Raw genomic sequence first — 17,784 nt, 5'->3', positions numbered from 1 at the left:
CGGCATGAGGTGCTATGGTGGGGAAAGAGCGGCATGCGGTGGGGTAACCTGCTTCCTTTCATCACAGCTAACTTATTGAACTGGGGATGTCCGGATTTGTTAATCATCCATTTGGAAGAGAATGATCTGGTAAAATTATCAGGACTCACGCTACTGCAGCACATGCAGAGAGACTTTGAGATTATCAAGCAAAAACTGCATGGTACATGCTTGGTGTGGACAGAATTTGTTCCCCGTAGAGTGTGGAGAGGGGCAGTAAAATATGGAGCCATGGAGCGGGCTCGAAAGAAGCTTAACAGAGCGATGAGGGTTTTTTGCTGGGCACAAGGGATAAAAATACTGAAACATGAGAACATTACAGAGCAGGAGGTAGCATTATTTAGAGACAATGGTGTTCACCTGTCCACACTAGGAAATGCATATTATCTGACAGATCTGAGACTGTTGGTTGAGGAGTTGTGGGGAGAGAACTTGTGGATTACAAACAAGAAGTGAGAAGTCCTGGTTGCAGTAGCGTGGTCTTGGGGGGGTTGGGGCAGCAAAACGCCAAATGGGTTTGTGCTGGTTGGCAGTAGATGGGGGAGGGTGGTGAGTCAGATGCGGGCTTGGCCACCCTTCAAGGGAATAAACAAGCAGGTGATGGATCTGAGTGGGGGTACGCACGAACCAAATGGGACATGAAAGGAAAAGGGGAGTGCGTAGGGGAATGGAAACGTAATAAGGGTTTGGAGGGGAATGGATGAGCGAGGAGATGTTAAAGGGAGGGCGTTATTAAAGTTGCGGTTTACGTTTTAAAGTTAAGGTTATGTTGCTCATGCAATCCTGTCCTAATAAATGACCTTTTACACTAAAACAGCTGTCACTGAATCATTTCCCGATACTGGCCATCTCTGCATCTTTTCTCTAAAGCCTTTGTCATAGCGGAGCCATGCATCCCCTTGGTACTTTTGCTGGCCTAGTGTACCTTTTGCTCATGGAGAAAGAGCGCAGCTGCACTCTAAGGGAATTTTTCTTCAAAGACACAGGCTAGTGTCCTGAAGGCCCATAGTCAATTTTCGAAGGAGCTCTCTACCCTTGATTCAACCTATCCCTCTTGTCCTCCATTTTGTCTTGTAGTGTTAGGTCAAACCCTGTTTGGTGCACCTCTAGTAGTGAGAATATGTTGATGAACTCCTTCCGCCAAATCCTTTCTTTTACCGCTAGTGGGATGAGGCGAGCCAGGCCCGTCTCTCTGGTTATGATGGATGGGCAGGTTGCCCGGGCATGGTCTTGTGTATTCAGTGACAGGTTTTCTTTCTATCTCCCTAGGTGCCCCTCCCATGCCTTCGTGGGATCAGGCACCCACCCTCCGGAGGCGTGGTTTCTTTGGCTGCTATGGGGCTCACCGCTTTGCTAACTTCCGCAGTCACCTGGGCCCGCCCTGTTGGGGGGTCTGTCTCAGGGCTTCCCCACTTTGCCCTTGCCAAGGGCTCATGCTCTGCCAAAAGATGTGTGTGGCTTAACCTGGGGCAGAGGGCTTCCTGTCCCCAGCCAGTGCCACTATGGTGTGCCTGGGGAATGGTGGTAGGGTCTGTCCCCATGTCCCAGGCCCCCCTTGCCACAGCCCTGTGCTTTGTGGCCCAGTCTGCCTGGTCGATCCCTGCCCTGTTACCCTGTTGTCCCACAGGTCTTTGCACCGGATCCTTTCTTTTACTGCTGGTAGATGAGGGTAGCCATGCCTGTCTCTCTGGCTATGATGGGCGCGTTGCCTGGGGACAGTCATATGTATTCACTGGCAGATTTTCCTCCAGTCCCCCCAGTGCTCCTCTGATGTCTTCATGGAATCAGCTCTCCAGGAGGCACTGTTTCTTTCCCCTCTGTGGGTCTCGCCTCTTGCTAACTTCCCCTGGGCCCTACCCTGTTGGTTAATCCAGACGATGCCCCTTTCTGGACCTTTGCTGCCTGTGTTAGCCAGGGTCTGTCTCGGCATCTCCCTACTTTGCCTTTGCCAAGGGCCCATGCCCTGCCAAAAGAAGTGTGGGTAAACCTGGGGTGGAGGGCTTCCTGCCCCCAGCCAGGGCCACCGTGGTGTGCCCGGGATTGGTGGTATGGTCTGTCCCCATGTCCCTTGCTACTGCCCCATACTTTGCGGCCCAGCCTGCCTGGTCGATCCTTGCCCCGTGTTTCCCTGGTGTCCCACAGGTCCTTGCACCGTGGAGTTCACCACCCCTACTTGCATGCCAAAGTTAGTTATCCCCTGTGGTCACTCCAGAGTCCCGCAGTGCTGTGCCACCATCCAATTGAGCTCTCCTTTGAGTGGGCAATTTAAACCGAGCTTGTTGATATTAGTGTCTGATCCTCAGCTTTGGCATGCTCTTGCTGCCCGATGCTGCCAGACCCTTTGTCTGCCACATACGGGGGGAGGTGTATTAGTGGCCATCCCTCTAGGATTGGCTCTGCCTCCCGGTCTGGTGATACAACCCCCCTCCAAGTTGTGCGAGTATCCACTGGACCCTTCTGCCGTTCATTCGTTTCCCATCAATTATGGACAACAAAAAACTCTTGTGTTATTTCAACTGCCGCAGTTATTCACATTCCTTAAGCTGGTGTAGAGAATATCATGATGGCATCAGTAATTAACATACTCAGCTCTTTGATAAGGACTATGTTTGTAACTGGTTATACATTGAACATCACATCTTTATTGCATATTAATAGCCATAACTTGCATAATCTTGTAATGCATCATACTTACAGTCATAATGTCTCATTAATGGATGTCATAAATAATTTTTTAATTGCTGTGACAGCTTCCCTTCTGTTGATTGTTTGGTACAGCAGGTCGCAGCTTTCCTTGCTATTAAATGTATGGCTTTCGTGCCCCTGAGGCCATGCCTGAGCTGCAAGTGCTGTGTCCGCCCAGCTCTGACCATTTCTTACCCCTTTGGTTGCCCTCAAGTGTCCCTGCCATGAGTAGTCCCAAGGACCTTATTCTGGCAATTGTGTGTCCCGGCTGTGGGGCATCACAAGGACCTTGTTGGGGCAATTGTCCTTTTACATCCTTATGTGGATGTATTTATTGCTAAACCTTGTGACTCCCAGCCCCTTTGTCATGTTGTGACTGCGATGCTCGCATTATCTGGTGTGGTGTCAGCTTCTCCAGGGGGCGACAACAACAATTTTTGAGACCCATGTCCCAGTCTCCTCTTTGACCGCACTCCCGGACATGCCCCCTCGTCTGTCTGGGCCATTTAAACCAAACTTATTAAGGTTAGTGGTTGACCATCAACTTTGGTGTGTTCTTGATGCCCGATGCCGCTAGACCATTTGTCTGCCACCCACTGGGCAAGTTAGCCATCATCCCTCTAGGGTCGCTGAGCCTCCCGATCTAGCGATACAACCCTTCCCCCAAGCTGTGTGAGCATCCTCTGATCCTCCTGCCATTCATTAATTTACCATCAATTAAGGACACCAAGTAACCTCTTGTGGTGTTTGAACAACTGCAGATTATTCACATTCCTTAAGCTGGTGCATAGAATATCATGACGGCACCAGTTGTTAACATGCTCAGCTCTTTCCTTTGATAAGCACTGCCATGACAGCTTTCCTTCTGTCGATTGCTTGGTACAGCAGGTAGCAGCGTTGAGGCTTCCCTTGCTATCAAAGGTCTGGCTTTCGTGGCCCTGAAGCCGTGCCTGGGCTACAAATACTGTGTCTGCCCAGCACTGACCATTTCTTATCCCTTTTGTTACTCTCAAGTGTCTCTGCCCTGAGGCATCCACAGGACCTTGTTTGGGCAATTGTGTGTCCCTGCCATGAGGCATCCCAAGGATCTTGTTTGGGAAATTGTCCTTTTACATATTTGTGTGAAGATATTTATTGTTAAACCTTGTGACTCTCAGTCCCTTCATTATGCTGTTGCTGCAATGCCCGCGTTATCTGGTGCGGGGGAGTGGGATCAACTTCTCCAGGGGGTGATGGCGATAATGTTGGAGACCCTTGTCCCAGTCGCCTTTTTGACCGCACTCGTGGCCATGCCCCCTCGTCTTATTGGGCCATTTAAACCAAACTTGTTAGTTTAGTGGCTGATCCTCAACTTTGGCTCGCTCTTGCTGACCGATGCTGCCCGGCCCTTTGTCTGCTGCCCACGGGGAGTTTAGCCGCCATCCCTATTTGGTCAGCTGCGCCTCCCGGTCTGTTGATACAACCCTACCCCTCAGTTGTGCAAGCATCCTCTGGACCATTCTCACTGTTCATTCATTTCCCGTCAATTAAGGACACCAAAAAACCTCTGGTGGTGTTTGAACAGCCGCAGTTTATTCACATTCCTTATGCTGGTGTATAGAATGTCATGATGTCATCAGTCATGAACATGCTCAGCTCTTGCCTTTGATAAGCACTATGCTCGTAACTGGTTAAACATTATACATCACATCATTATTGAATATTAATAACCATACTTTGCATAATCTTGCAATGCATCATCCTTACAATCATAGCGTCTCTTTATTGGATGGCATAACTATTTTTTTTAACTGCTGTGACAGCTTTCCTTCTTTCGATTGCTTGGTAGAGCAGGTCGTGCTTCGCTTACTATAGAATTTCTGGCATCGTGACCTTGAAGCCATGCCTGGGCTTCAAGTGCCGTGTCCGCCCAGCTCTGACCAATTCTTACCCCTTTTGTTGACCTCAAGGGTCCCTGCTGTGAGGCATCCCAAGGACCTTATTTGGGCAATTGTGTGTCCCTGTCATTAGGCATCCCAAGGACCTTGCTGAGGACATTGTCCCTTTACATCCCTGTGTGGAAATATTTATTGTTAAACCTTGTGACTCCTGCCATGCTAGTGGTGGTTTACCAACCTCCAACAGCTCCCCCCTTCAGGCCTAGGAGAAACCCAATAGCTATAGTGTCCCCACTATGTCCTGGAAGAACAGGTCCATCCCTAATTTAGAAAGGTGAACCCCGTCATCTACATAGTAACAAGTTGATGAGGCTATGCCACTTGAAGCTTTGAGGCTTCCCATGTTTGCCATCCGAGGCCATTTCCAGTCATGCCTGGGCTGCAAGTGCAGTGTCTGCTGTGCACCTATCCTTTCTGGCTCTCTTTGTTGCTCCTCCCTGTCCCAGCCATCAGGCCTACCAATGACCACTGCTATGGCAGGTATTTCCTTTCTGATGGCCTACCGGCTATGTGTTATTGATGCAGTTTAACTGTGCTGTCTCTGCCACGCTGCCAGTGGCTTCATGACCAGTGGAACCTCCCCACTTTATCGCAAGGCCTTCTTTGATCCAGGGCATCCCACTATCCTGGCGTCCCTGCCATCATGCAGACCCACCAGTTTAGCAACTGTACTATTCTATTCCTTAGGTCTTCCATCCATATGGTGGTTCATTGACTTATGGGCATTATATGTTTGTTTTTTTAAATTGCTTAATGCTGCTGCCTCTTGAAGGTGGGGAGGATCATTTAAGGAACTGCTCTTTTGCATGTTCACGCCCACAATTTAGACCGATGTTGATGGTTTATTGACTTTGAGAGTGCACTTAGGCCTGCCAACCAGACCTCAGTGCTGGTGTTCCAAACCGTTCCCAGGCTGAAATGTCTATCCACGCTTAGCAGAGAGTGGCCTACCTATAGGTCCCACGCATATGTAAGGCAGAGTGCCACTCAGGGCTGCGGCACTGATTGTGCCACTCTGTGTGTGACAAAGTACAAAATCGGCTCCAGACATGCCACTGCATATTGGAAGTGCAGTTTTAAAATTGCTAGTTCGACTTTGCTCGATATCTGACAGAAGCTCTTACGCCAGAGTATGATGGCTTAGCAGACGTGCAACCAGCTAGGCAGCGGCCATCAGGGTTGAGTGCTCATTTCCAGGTGTCTAGTTAGATTGAGGACTTCTGGGCAGTTTGCTGTCCCTCCTTCTAACCCTTTGCTAAACTGCTTGATTAGTGAACACTACCCTCCCATCAGATCCTTAAGCCCACCTGCCTCTGTGTGCAGCTAGGAGAAAACAGCTAAAAGAAGAGCACTGCATTTGGCGATCTCATGGTGACTCTGTTCCTTCTAGCAATGGTGAGTTTCGCATACTTCACTCGTGAAAGCCCATACCGGGGGCCATGTGTTTTATTGAATTACTTGTGAAAAAGGTAGAGTCTTGATTCCACAGTTCTCAGGGCCACTCCTTGACAGAGCGTGGACGCACTAGCATTATTTTTCATATACTGCAATATTTCACACCGGTTGACTGCAAACCAATGTTTTATCACACTGGTTTCAGTGTCATCCTGAATACCGCAATCGGTAACTGGAAAGCAAGGGGTTAACCTTTGGCCCCTGGTATGCTCCTGCACAGCCACGTATGGCTGCACCTTTAGCGATTTCTATTCCGTGTGCACCGCAACGTGCGCTGTGAACGATGTGGGACTACCGGGTGTTGGCGGTCCCTCCTGCTATCTTCTACCCACTTGCTAATTAGCCCGGTTATCATAAACTCCTGATCTTATCCTTAAGCCTTTCTGCCTTGTTTGCTGCTAAAGGGAAACATCCAGTGGCGTCCCTTGAATTTAGTGATCTCAAAGGGTCTCTTTCCCCTAAAGGCTGGTGGCTTTTGTATATTTCCCTTGGCCAAAACACCCATACCAGAGGCGATGGGTTTCACATGTGGTGACTTTTGAACTGAATAGATTCTAGTTTTTGCATGAATCAGGACCACCCCTAGTGAAAAAGTGCAGCTGTAATATGATAAGGACGGTGCCACTGGAATTGTGCAGCAAGAGAATAGTTATTGTGCAGCGTAATGTGTCCAGTCTTGTGGGCGTATTACTTGATTATTCGCCATCTTGCGAGTGTTAACCCATCTGCCCAAAGACTTCACCTCCATAATATCATTGCAGTACTGAAATGATGCTGACACTTTAGAAATGACCTGCAGTTGTGTATCAACACTTTAGTAATTATTAGCTTGGAAACAGTTATGCAGAAGATAGATTATGTGGCAGGTGAAGGAATTCCATAGTGATTTAGTAAATAGTCTACATCCAGTGGCCTTGATTAAAGTGCATTCTCACAATGCACGGGAAGCTTGCTCACCTCACGAGTGTGCTGCTCCAGTTGTACTGCCTGTTATGTAGCTATTCGGTGTGTTTGACTCAAGTCACTTTCTTGGCGTATCTCTGCTGAATTTTTCTGCTTGTGAAAGGAACTTACTTCGAAACATTAATCAGTTTCCTCGAGTGGGAATTGGGTGTCCGATATCCTGTGGGGGGATGCAGGGCCGGCTTTTGGACTGGTGGCGCCCTGTGCGACAGTTTATTGTGGCACCCTCCACCCCATGACCTCCTCCTCGGTTTCACTCACTACCACCTGGCAAATGTGCCCCTCAATTCTCCATCGGTCCCCTTTCACATACATTCATGTGTTTTAAAGCAAATGTAAAGGCTGGCTTTAATAATACCCTCAGCTAGCCTCATAAAATATTGGGGCATATTTAAGAGCCCATAGCGCCACTCTAATACTGCATTAGCATAATTTGTTTTAGGCTAGTGTGGTGTTAGAAGGCCAAAAATGCCATGCCATATTTACAAAGTGGTGCAATGCATGCATTGTGCCACTTTGTATCGATTTGCGCTAAATTATGCCTGCGCCAGGCATAATGTATGCAAAGGTGGCGTTCCCCCGTTAGGGAGGGCCAAATAAATGGCTCAAAGAAATCTGACAGATTTCTTTGCGCCATTTTTTCCTGGCACTTTTAATGCCTGCTCAGGGTAGACGTTAAAAGGAGGCATCTGTTGGTTACAATGGGCCTCTGGGTGCTTTGCAGGATTAGCATCAACATTTTTTACGCTAATCCTGCAAAGTGCTGGACTAGCGTAAAAAATTCTGACACCAGTCCCCTAACTACCGCCATGTTGTGCCGTATTTTAAATACAGTGCACACATGGTAGCGTTAGGGGAGTGCTAAGGGGTGCAAGAAAAGTTGTATAGCACTGTGTGCAGCACCGCTTTTTTCAAATATGCCCCATAGGGGCATATTTAAGAGCCCCTAGTGGCATTCTAACGCCACATTAGTGTAATTTAATTTTAAGCTAATGTGACGTTAGAGGGCCAAAAATGCTGCGCCATATTTACAAACTGGTGCAATGCATGCATTGTGCCACTTTGTAACCTTGAGCCAGGCATAATGTATGCAAAGGGGTCATACCACCGTTAAGAGGGGGGGGGCAAAAAAAATGGCGCAAAGAAATCTGACAGATTTCTTTGTATCATTTTTTTCCAGCACTTTTAACACCTGCTCACAGCCTGCATTAAAAGGAGGCTTCCATTGGTTACGATGGGCCTCTGGGTGTTTTGCAGGATTAGCGTCAACATTTTTTATTCTAATCCTGCAAAGCGCCGGACTAGCATAAAAGATTCTGACGCTAGTCCCCAAACTAACGCCATGGTGCGCCGTATTTTAAATATGATGCACACATGGTGGCGTTAGAGGGGGGTGCTAAAGTGCAGAAGAAAAGTGGCGCAGCACTGTGTGCAGCGACACTTTTTTCAAATATGCCCCATAGGGCAGTGCTTAATTTGTAAATAAAAAGGTGCCGGTGCCCAAAGCGCTCCTCTTAAACATGTGGCTGCCGCAATTAAATGTGTGAATACAGAATACAGTGGCAGCGTAATCCTGAAGCCATCTTGGGCCTCTTCAACCCATTTACAGGCAGACCCTGCCCCTTCAGAGCACTCTTGCGGATTTCAGCTTTTTCCCATTGTGAAGCTTTTTCGTTTTTCTCATCCTCTGTCTTTCCCATATGTGTCTTTTTCTCGCAGTAAATGCTTGAGGCCGAAAAATAAGTGCTGGCCCTCAAAAATAAGTGTTGGTGCTCCGCACCGGAAACAACAAGCACAAATTAAGCACTGCCCTAGGGGTATATTTAAGAGCCCCTAGTGCCACTCTAACACCACATTAGTGTCACTTTTTTTACACTAATGGGGCATTAGAAGGCCTAAAACGCTACGCCATATATCCAAAGAGGCGCAATGCATGCATTGCGCCACATTGTAACCCTTTGCGCTACATTATGCCTGCGCCATCCCCCCGTTAGGGTGGTCAAGAAAATGAAGCAAAGAAATCTATTAGATTTCTTTATGTCATTTTTTTCCCGGCACTTTTAACGGCTGCTCAGAGCAGGCATTAAAAGGAGGCTTCCATTGGTTACAATGGGCCTCTGGGGCTTTGCAAGATTAGCGTCAAAATTTACGCTAATCCTGCAAAGCGCCGGACTAGCGTAAAAAATTCTGACGCTGGTCCCCTAACTACCGCCATGGTGCACCGTATTTTAAATATGCCCCCTTAGTTCTATTTTTGCAGCAGGCATATTAAACCTCAATGCTACTTTATGTTGAGTCAGAGCTGCCATTAGGCAAAACTCCCATCTCTCTCTCTAGCAGGAACACAAGAGGTATCTTGACATTTTAATTGTTCCTTGAAGGCTAAACGCACAAGCAAGTTTTCAGCAAGTGCTTTTAAATCGCAAGTTTCGGAAGCTATTGATAAACAAAGCACCCCCTGTGGTTGGCGCCCGGTGCGGTCGCACCGCTCGCACCGCCCAAAAGCCGGCCCTGGGGGGACGGGTACACTACCTCGACAACGTCCTGTTCATCCATGCCCCAGGCACAGCGGAATGTGAGGATTTGTTGGGCCATTTTGTGACAATGGTAGAGGAGCCAGGGGTACAGCTAGCACATGAGAAAACAGAGGGCCAGTCACACAGCTGCCCTTCCTGGGTATTGAGTTGGACGCCGAGCAGGGCATAAGTAGGCTACCATCAGCTAAAATAGAGGAACTCAAGCATATAATTGAACAGTTGCTCTTGAGGATAAAGCTACACTAGGTGAAGGGCAGCAACTGCTACGAAAACTGAATTTTGCCAATCACGAGGACCCGGCTGGGAGACCTTTTGTGAAGTGCCTGGTGTGGCTGACCAAAGGCTAAATAGACACCACAGGGTCAGGCTCATGCAAGGGGTAAAGGAAGACCTCAGGCAATGGCCGGCCTTTTTGGAAGGCTTCAATGGAACCTTGATGTGGTGTTAACCTTGGGTGACAGCTGTGCAACTAGAACTCTTCACTGATGCAGCGGGGCAAAGGATTCGGGCCCTCCTGGGTTCAGTGTGGGCAGCCGCCTGCTGGCCAACAGAATGACATGCAAAGAAAATCATCAAAAACATGACAGTTCTGGAACTCTTCCACATCCTAGTTGCTTTTTCCATTTGGGAAGAACGGCTCGCCAAGAGGCAAATCACTCTGTGGGTGGACAAGCATGCGTTGGTGCAAGCTCTGAACCTAGAGACAGCATGTTGCTCACCAGTACTATGCATGCTTAGGCACTCATTAACAATAAAGTGGGGCAGCGTGGCACCAGAATTGGCAGCACCACGCTGCATCACTTTAGAAATGCAGGGATGTACTGTATTAAAAAGAATATGGGGCACCCCTGTGTTTCCCCCTGCGTTGGTGCTAAATTTGCTGCTGAGTACCAATGCAGTCACCTTTGCTTCATGGTGCAAGGATGTCTGTGTTGCGGGGGAAGACTGTTTTTGTGCAGGAAGGCACACCTTCCTGCACAAAAACAATCTTCAATGGTGATTTGCTCTTTATAGAAACAGCAAATAGCGAGGAGAAATGAAAGCATTTCTACATGTTTTGCCATGCTAATGCCACCCCTAGAAAGGTGTTAGATTTTGGTGCTGCCTCAGGTTTAGAAAATCTTACAAATCTGGGGCAGTGTCAAAATGCAATGAGTGTTGCAGTGGCACGCCCACAGCAACACACATTGCAAGCCCCTTCCGCGCAAAGTTCTGCGTGTGAAGGGGCTGTATTTACAAGGTGGCGTTAAGCCACAAAAAGTCCACCTTGTAAATATGGTGCAGTGCACAGTGCCACCAGATGGTCACAAAAAGTGATGCTCCAGTGGTGCTAGGGGCTCGCAAATGAGGCCCTTGGTCGGGTGACCACTTAGGGCAAACAGCCATTAGAGCCAGACACCTTCTGGGTTGTGTTAACTCAGTGGCTGACGCTGTATCTCATTTTCAGTGGCAGAGATTCAGAGAGCTGGCACCACAGGCGGATCCTGTCATGACACTGGTTCTGGGACACCTGTGGAGCCTGGTAGACCCAACTTGACAGTTTTGGTTGAAATGCCTAGGCTCCCAAAACAGCTGAGAAATATAAGTGCTGGGCGACATTTCAGTGGGTAACCAGTGTGCATGGGCGTTGTGAGGTGACAAGCAGGGTTGTGGGAACATTCATACATTAAGCTTTCTGAGGGGGGAGGACCAGGTCATTGGCGCAGACCCACATTAATGTGGTGTCCTATTATGCTGAGCTGGCAACCGGGAAGGATCCAGTCAGCGCCCTCTACTGTAGGGCAGCTATGAAAAGGTTGGAGTCTCCACAACCAAGGCATAAGGATAAAAAGGCACCCCATTCATTTCAACATATTGTGAGGGTTGTTCAGGGGACTCCAGAACATTTGCAGCCATGAACAAGAAGTTATACTCTTCAGGGCGGTGTTTACGCTGACATTCTCTGGGGCCTACAGGGTTAGTGTGCTGGTAGCCCCTTCCAGGTACAATCCAGGGACTGCATGCTTAAGAGGCGAGTATTTACACATGGGTGAAGGGCACATGACAATATACCTACACTGCTCCAAGATGGATCAGGAGGCCAAAGACAAATATATGTGCGTAGATTGCCTGGATGACATTGAGTACTGCCGGTATGTCTCATACGTAGATACCTGCAGTGCCTGCAGCAAAGAATACAGATGGGGCGCCCACTCTTCCGACATGAGGATAGCTCTTGCCTTAGCCGCTTCCATTTCAATGCGGTCCTCAGGAGGCTCTCGGCAGGTCCGGTCTCCCCCCCCAGGGAATTTAAGTCCCACTCATTTCATGTAGGCGCTGCAAGGACAGCAGCAATGAATGGACTTAGTGTGGAACACATAAAATGGATAGGGAGATAGGCCTCTGGAGCCTTTAAGGATTACATTTGGCCCGCCGCTATCTGAACTGCATTTCTCTCATAGCAGGCCCTCCAAACTCAGGCGCGGAGTGTGGATTCTGGAACATTCCTACATCTCCAGGGCTCAATGGTTGGCATTGGCGCAGACGGATTGCAAGGAGCTCTGGCTGCACAACACAATAGTGTCTTGGATGGGGAGGACGGGCATGAGGTGGAAACAATTACTACCTGCTATTCAGAATGCACTTCAACAGGAAGGGAGGCCCAATGATGTAGTAGTACACTTTTGAGGGAATGATTTGGCCAGCCTGGGACGGAGGGACCTGATAGGGGCGATGATATCCGGCCTCACAGCCAATGCCAGGCTCATTCATCTGGCAGAGCTGATTTGGTCAGAAATCATAGCCCGCTTCAAATGACGGGGAGCATTTGATCCAGGCAAAGGTGTGCAAAGCATACGGATGGGGGTTCGTCCAACACAGGTTGATGAATCTTAAAACCTAAGGTTACTATGAGGCAGATGGAGGAGGTTGGACTGGGGTGGGGATGTCCCTGTTTATACTCAACATAGCAGGAGCTCTTGACCAGATGGGTTTCAGCCAAAGGGGTAGGTAGCACGTGGGGGGAGCTGTTTGAGGTTGAAAAACCACAGGCAGAGTGGAAGAGACAGCACAGAAGAACAGTTAGGACAAGCACAATAGCCTAGAAGAGGAGCCGCTCAAGTATGTGTCCTTGGGATGCCTCACGGCAGGGGTACTGTGGAGCAGGCAAATGGTCAGCAGAGGCGGTCAGCACAGGGCAGACACAGCTCTGCCTGGGCCAGGCATAAGGGCCGCCCACACATATCTCGGTACCACGGTGAAGCCTAGAGACCGCCTAACTGCCAGATGCCTACAAGAAGAGGAGGCTATCGTGCAGACGCTGTCAGGGGGTGCAGTCAAGGCAAAAATTGACCGAACCGGAACCTATTGTTTTACAATATTGGATAAATATGAACTAAGTCTGAAGTTTGTGTTGATCATGGATTGTGTTGTTAATGATACTTGGTATACGGGAATAAACTGTGGCCGTTATGCACCAATAGATGTCTCTTGTGTGTAAGTAAAGAAGGGGAAGGTGCATGAGGGAAGGGCCTGAGAGCTCCTGGGGGGGGGGAACTCACATGACTGGGAGGGGTTGAGTAACCCTGGTTACAGTGGACGTTAGTGCACTGCTCTGCCTGCTGTCTGCAGCTGTTTACAACAGGCTCTGCTGTTGTGAATGGTGCTCGAGAGGCTCTGCTGATAGGCAGGTGGAGGAGCCAGGACAGGCTCGAATTTGGCTGAGCCCAAAGGTCTGGCTTGTCTCCTGGGGCCAATTGAAGGAGAAGCCACACACGAGCCAGGGCAGGCCTTCTCCCCTAATCCACAAGGACACTTTGTACAGAAAAAAACACCCCTGCATAATGTGTAGGCAGCCCTGCAACACTATATGAACAGAAATAAAATATAAGTTGTGTGTTCTGCGTGCAAAGAACATTGAGTTTTACTCAGAACAAAAAAAAGTACAACTGTTTCTCGGACACGGGACGGGTCGTTCCATGGCTCGGCTCCTTCTTCGCTCCTGCTCTGTTCTCCCTGTGGCTGCGGTAGCTTGCCCACCCTGGCTCGGCTGCGTGCGGTGAGTGGGCTGAAGCGCCCGGGCTGAGGAGGACTGTCCCGCGCGCTGCGTTGCCAGGGACGCTGTTGCCCGGCTGCAGGTGTTGTGTTCTCTTTCAGCCTGACTCCGCGTCTCTCCCAGCAAGGAGCAGCCCACGGGCCCTGCGGCCTCCGCCCCTCCGTTCAGCGGGTGTCTGGGGGCGCTGCTCTCCTCTGATCCTAGCCCCGGCAGGTGAGCATTTGGAAGCCCCCAAACCAGAATCTCAACTTCTATAATGTATTCGGTTCCGTCTGTAACGCCATGGGTACATAGCTCTTCTCGCTCTACTTATTTGCCCCTCCGTTCCTGGCCCCATCGATCACCCGCCTCTCACTCCCCTCTCTCTATTTCTTACTCTACACACCAGTCTTGTGGTGTGGCGCTTTATCAATGTATGTTGTGGACCGGTTTATGCATCAAGTTAGTGTTTTGGTTGTGACTCCCCGTTCGACAGACGGAGGTATGCATTCCATAAGATCCGTTTTACAGTGAATATTTTTGGAAAGTGAACGTAGCCCTCTCACTGAAACTACTCATTTAACAAGACCTGGGCCAGGCTGAGGTAAAAGATGTGAGGTGAAGTTGGGAGGCATGAGAAAACAAAGATAGTTGAGAGAGAGAATCATGAAAGTTGTACAGTGTGTTGGAGGTTATATAAAGGGAATAAGCAAGCGGTGGGGCACGAGGTAGAGATAAGAGTGGGGATTAAGTGACTGATGAGGTAGGCATAAATGAGGTACAACAAGATAGGTACAGAGAGAGAGAGCGAGAGGTAAAGTCTAGTTGAGGTAGAAAGAGCGGGAAAGAAAGGTAGAGAGGTAGGTTACATGGAGGGTGGTGAGTTCAAATGTAATTTGTTAGAGGGAGATGGACATTGACGTAGAGGGAGACATAAAGAGGGATCAGGTCAGACAGGGATAGTGAAATGATAGAGTGAGAGATAGGGAAGGTAAAGAAAGAGCAATAGATGGAAGGACAGAATCTGGTGAGGGAGGGTGAGTTAGCGAGACAATGAGTTATGCAGAGAGAGGTTGAGATTATCGTGGGTGAAATCACATAATTTTTTGTCACAAAATATCAAGGAATTTCGTGCAAGTTTGGAAAAGTTATCCTTTTCTAGGAAAACGTGACTTGCTGGGATCTCGTCTGAATTTTTTTTTTTTAAACAAGTGCACACTTTGTGTAAAAAAAGTCTTTTGAGATATCGCGAAAGACTTGCTGGAACAGAAAATGGCACTCGCAAGACATTTTCCACGTGACCTAGTCTCCCTCTAGAGCAGTGGTCTCCAAACTTTTTAATGCTGCGCCCCCCCAGTTGTAAAATAAAAATCTTTGCCCCGTCTGCAGACTTTTTCACAATTGTTTTATAAAGATGGCAATGTTTAAATATGTCCAGACCTATTTAAAGATTGTAGTTAAATACTGTTACCTTTTTAAAAAGGCAATAACATGCTTTTGCTTAGAACAAAGGCTGTATAATTCTTCTTTTGACCAGAGTCTGGCGACCCCCGGGATCACTTGAGGCCCCCCAGTTTGAAGACCTCTGCTCTAGAGTCTCACAAGATGTTTATAAGCAATGCACATGCTTGCTCAAAAAATAAGACTGTTGATTTGCTTCAGTGTATCTGTAAAACAACCAGTCTCTTCACTCATGGAATCCAGGTCGAGTACATAGTTGAAAACTAGACAGGGAGGCACAACAGCAATTTTGTGGAAGATAAAGAACTCTGACATATTCTTTTGCCAAAGGGGAAACACATAGCTTTCATTACCCTGTGTACAACAGGTATTTATGAAGAAGCTTTGGTAGAGCCAATAGGTCTGGTAAACAAACAATAAAGAGTCACTTTCATTTATAAGACATGAATAAAATAGGCAAAATCGCACAATGCAAAGTTTTGTGAATGCGTTTTTATGTGGATTTTGTTGAAATAGGAAACAGACCCAGATGAGTGTAAGGGAGAGATGGAGAGGCGAGGTAGAGAGATGTGAAGAAGGTAGCAAGAAAGGGGTTGGGGAAGATAGGAAGTGTTTAGGCAGAGAGTGGTTAACCGGAGAGAAACAGTTTTTTCCTACGTAACTGTGCACACGTGTCCGCTGTTCACCAGGGGAATCTTTGCAATGTGGTAGCGCCGGACACTTGCCCACTTGGCCCATACGGAGACGCTAGGCCAGGGAAAGACTGGGACAAGAGGCACGGAAACAGAGCACCTCCATTGAAGAGATAAACTAGGGCAGTTAAAGGGAGGTGCTGGACTGGCGGTAGAGGCACTAGAATTAGGAAGCACACCCGGGGACAAGCGGAGAATGTGGCCGACCATGCCAGGGTAACTCTGGTACAAGGAGACAGTGACAGGGAGGCGTGAACACGGAGGCGAGTACTTAGGAAGGCACAGGGAGCCCCAGAGACTGAATTCTGGGAAGCAGAGACAGTGGGACCGGGAAACAACTAACCAGCTATGGAGACACCATGCATGTCAATTCAGCAAAATACCAGAGGGAGCGGAAGTGACATCACGCGCCCTTTGGCTTCCACTTTCACTCACAGACACATCCTTACACATACATACACAATCACACTTACACACACGCTCTCTTTCACATAAACGCACTCTCACGCACCCAACAGACATTTAAAAGCATTTTTCCTTACCTCGGCTGCCATGGGAGGGCATATTCACATTTTTAATACACTTATAGTGAATACTATATTATTATTCACCATCAGTGTAATAAAAAAAATAACAGAAAACAAAGAGAGTGGAGCCCCAACTGACGTCCATAAGGACGAGCTCCCACTGTGTTCCTGGCACTGAATTTGCCACCTCTGAAGCCAGGAATCGCAAAGGCAGTGCCAGGGGTCGCAAAGGGCAAGCCAGGGGTCTCAGCTGCTACCCTGGCGGCCCCTAAATGACGTCCTTGGGAGACACCCACACTGACTGCTCCATGGAAATGTGTCCACTCGGGCGCCGAAGCACCCCTTTGGTACTGGAAAACACTGGCATTACAAAGCACTGAGACGTGGAGAAAGAAAATGGGGCAGGAAAAAATAACCTGAGCTAGAAATAAACACACTGGAAGAGAGAAATGTGCAAAGTGGTACCAGTACATGCACAATGGGGGCTAAGTACACACTGGAGCCAGGCGACACCACTAGAGGCAGCCAGGAGGATCAGGAGCATCAGGCACAGGAGACACCTGACCGTGGAAGTGTTGGGGCGGGAGACCCTGGACATGGAGACTACAGTGGAACAGGAAACATACAAAGGGGGGGAGGGTGGCGGAAGCGGGGTGCAAGGTATCATGAGGGAGCTTCTACCTCACCAGCACCTTACCTTCCCCGACCCCCCTACCGTTCACAATGCTTCACAGAGCTGGGACACCTCTTTTTGCATCTCATGTCTGAACCAGTGGGACCCTTTCCCCCCTGTACTCTACTATAATTCTATAAAGAAGGGCTCTTACTGCATGTGTACCAGCACAGGATATTCACAAAAAAACTGGAATATCCGATGAGTACGGCTATATCCACTAGCAGGGGCAGCACCTTGAAAATGAAGTGCTTGTACAATCCGCCCATTTCTTTCTTTGGCCACAACATAAATGTACTAGGTAAGCATCACTTTCCCCATAGGTACCTTGGCTTGCATGACTGTGATTTGTATGTTGGATTATTGCTCCATGCCCTAGACCCACCCCTTCTGATTAGGTGTCCTTTCATTCATTAACAATGGAATTAGCTGAAATGTTTGCCCTTTGTGTCTGACATTTTCCTCAGCAAATGCCAGTACCTGCAGTTTACTGCTATGATACAGCACTCTTCGGTACCCCCTTAAGTTGATGCCTTAAGGCAGTTAAACCGCAAACTTGGATATTAAGGTTAACACGTACAATAATAAATCACTGAAAAATGGGAGACCCTGGGGTCAATGTTGATATGAAATTGGACTACAATCATCGAGACTTAAGTTGCAGCCTTGAGTTCCTGGGCATGTTGAAAGCCTTCCATGCTCCATGCTTTCAAAGGTGGTCTGCACTTAAGAAATTGCCTTTGTTCTTTCATGAAGCCTTAGCCCTAAACATTAATGGGCCCATTATTGGCCTTTTTAAGAAC

The 17,784-nt window shown here is 48.3% G+C and overlaps 1 protein-coding gene across 4 annotated transcripts in view; it reads left to right on the top strand.

Annotated features, from left to right (window-relative positions):
- Positions 1 to 17,784, top strand: part of SAXO4 (stabilizer of axonemal microtubules 4) — a 194,745-nt gene that overhangs the window by 5,785 nt on the left and 171,176 nt on the right. The window contains exon 1 of one of the 4 annotated variants that reach the window (XM_069223246.1): positions 13,733 to 13,862. The exons of the other annotated variants lie outside the window; for them this stretch is intronic. The gene's annotated coding sequence lies outside the window, so the exon portion shown is untranslated. Of the gene's footprint in view, positions 1 to 13,732; positions 13,863 to 17,784 lie in introns of those variants that run through there. 4 annotated transcript variants of the gene reach the window in all.

Source organism: Pleurodeles waltl, chromosome 3_1 (genome assembly GCF_031143425.1).
Source record: "Pleurodeles waltl isolate 20211129_DDA chromosome 3_1, aPleWal1.hap1.20221129, whole genome shotgun sequence".
NCBI classification, from domain to species: domain Eukaryota; kingdom Metazoa; phylum Chordata; class Amphibia; order Caudata; family Salamandridae; genus Pleurodeles; species Pleurodeles waltl.
The sequence above is the reverse complement of the archived record's forward strand: the minus strand, read 5'-3'. Positions and strand labels throughout refer to the sequence as shown.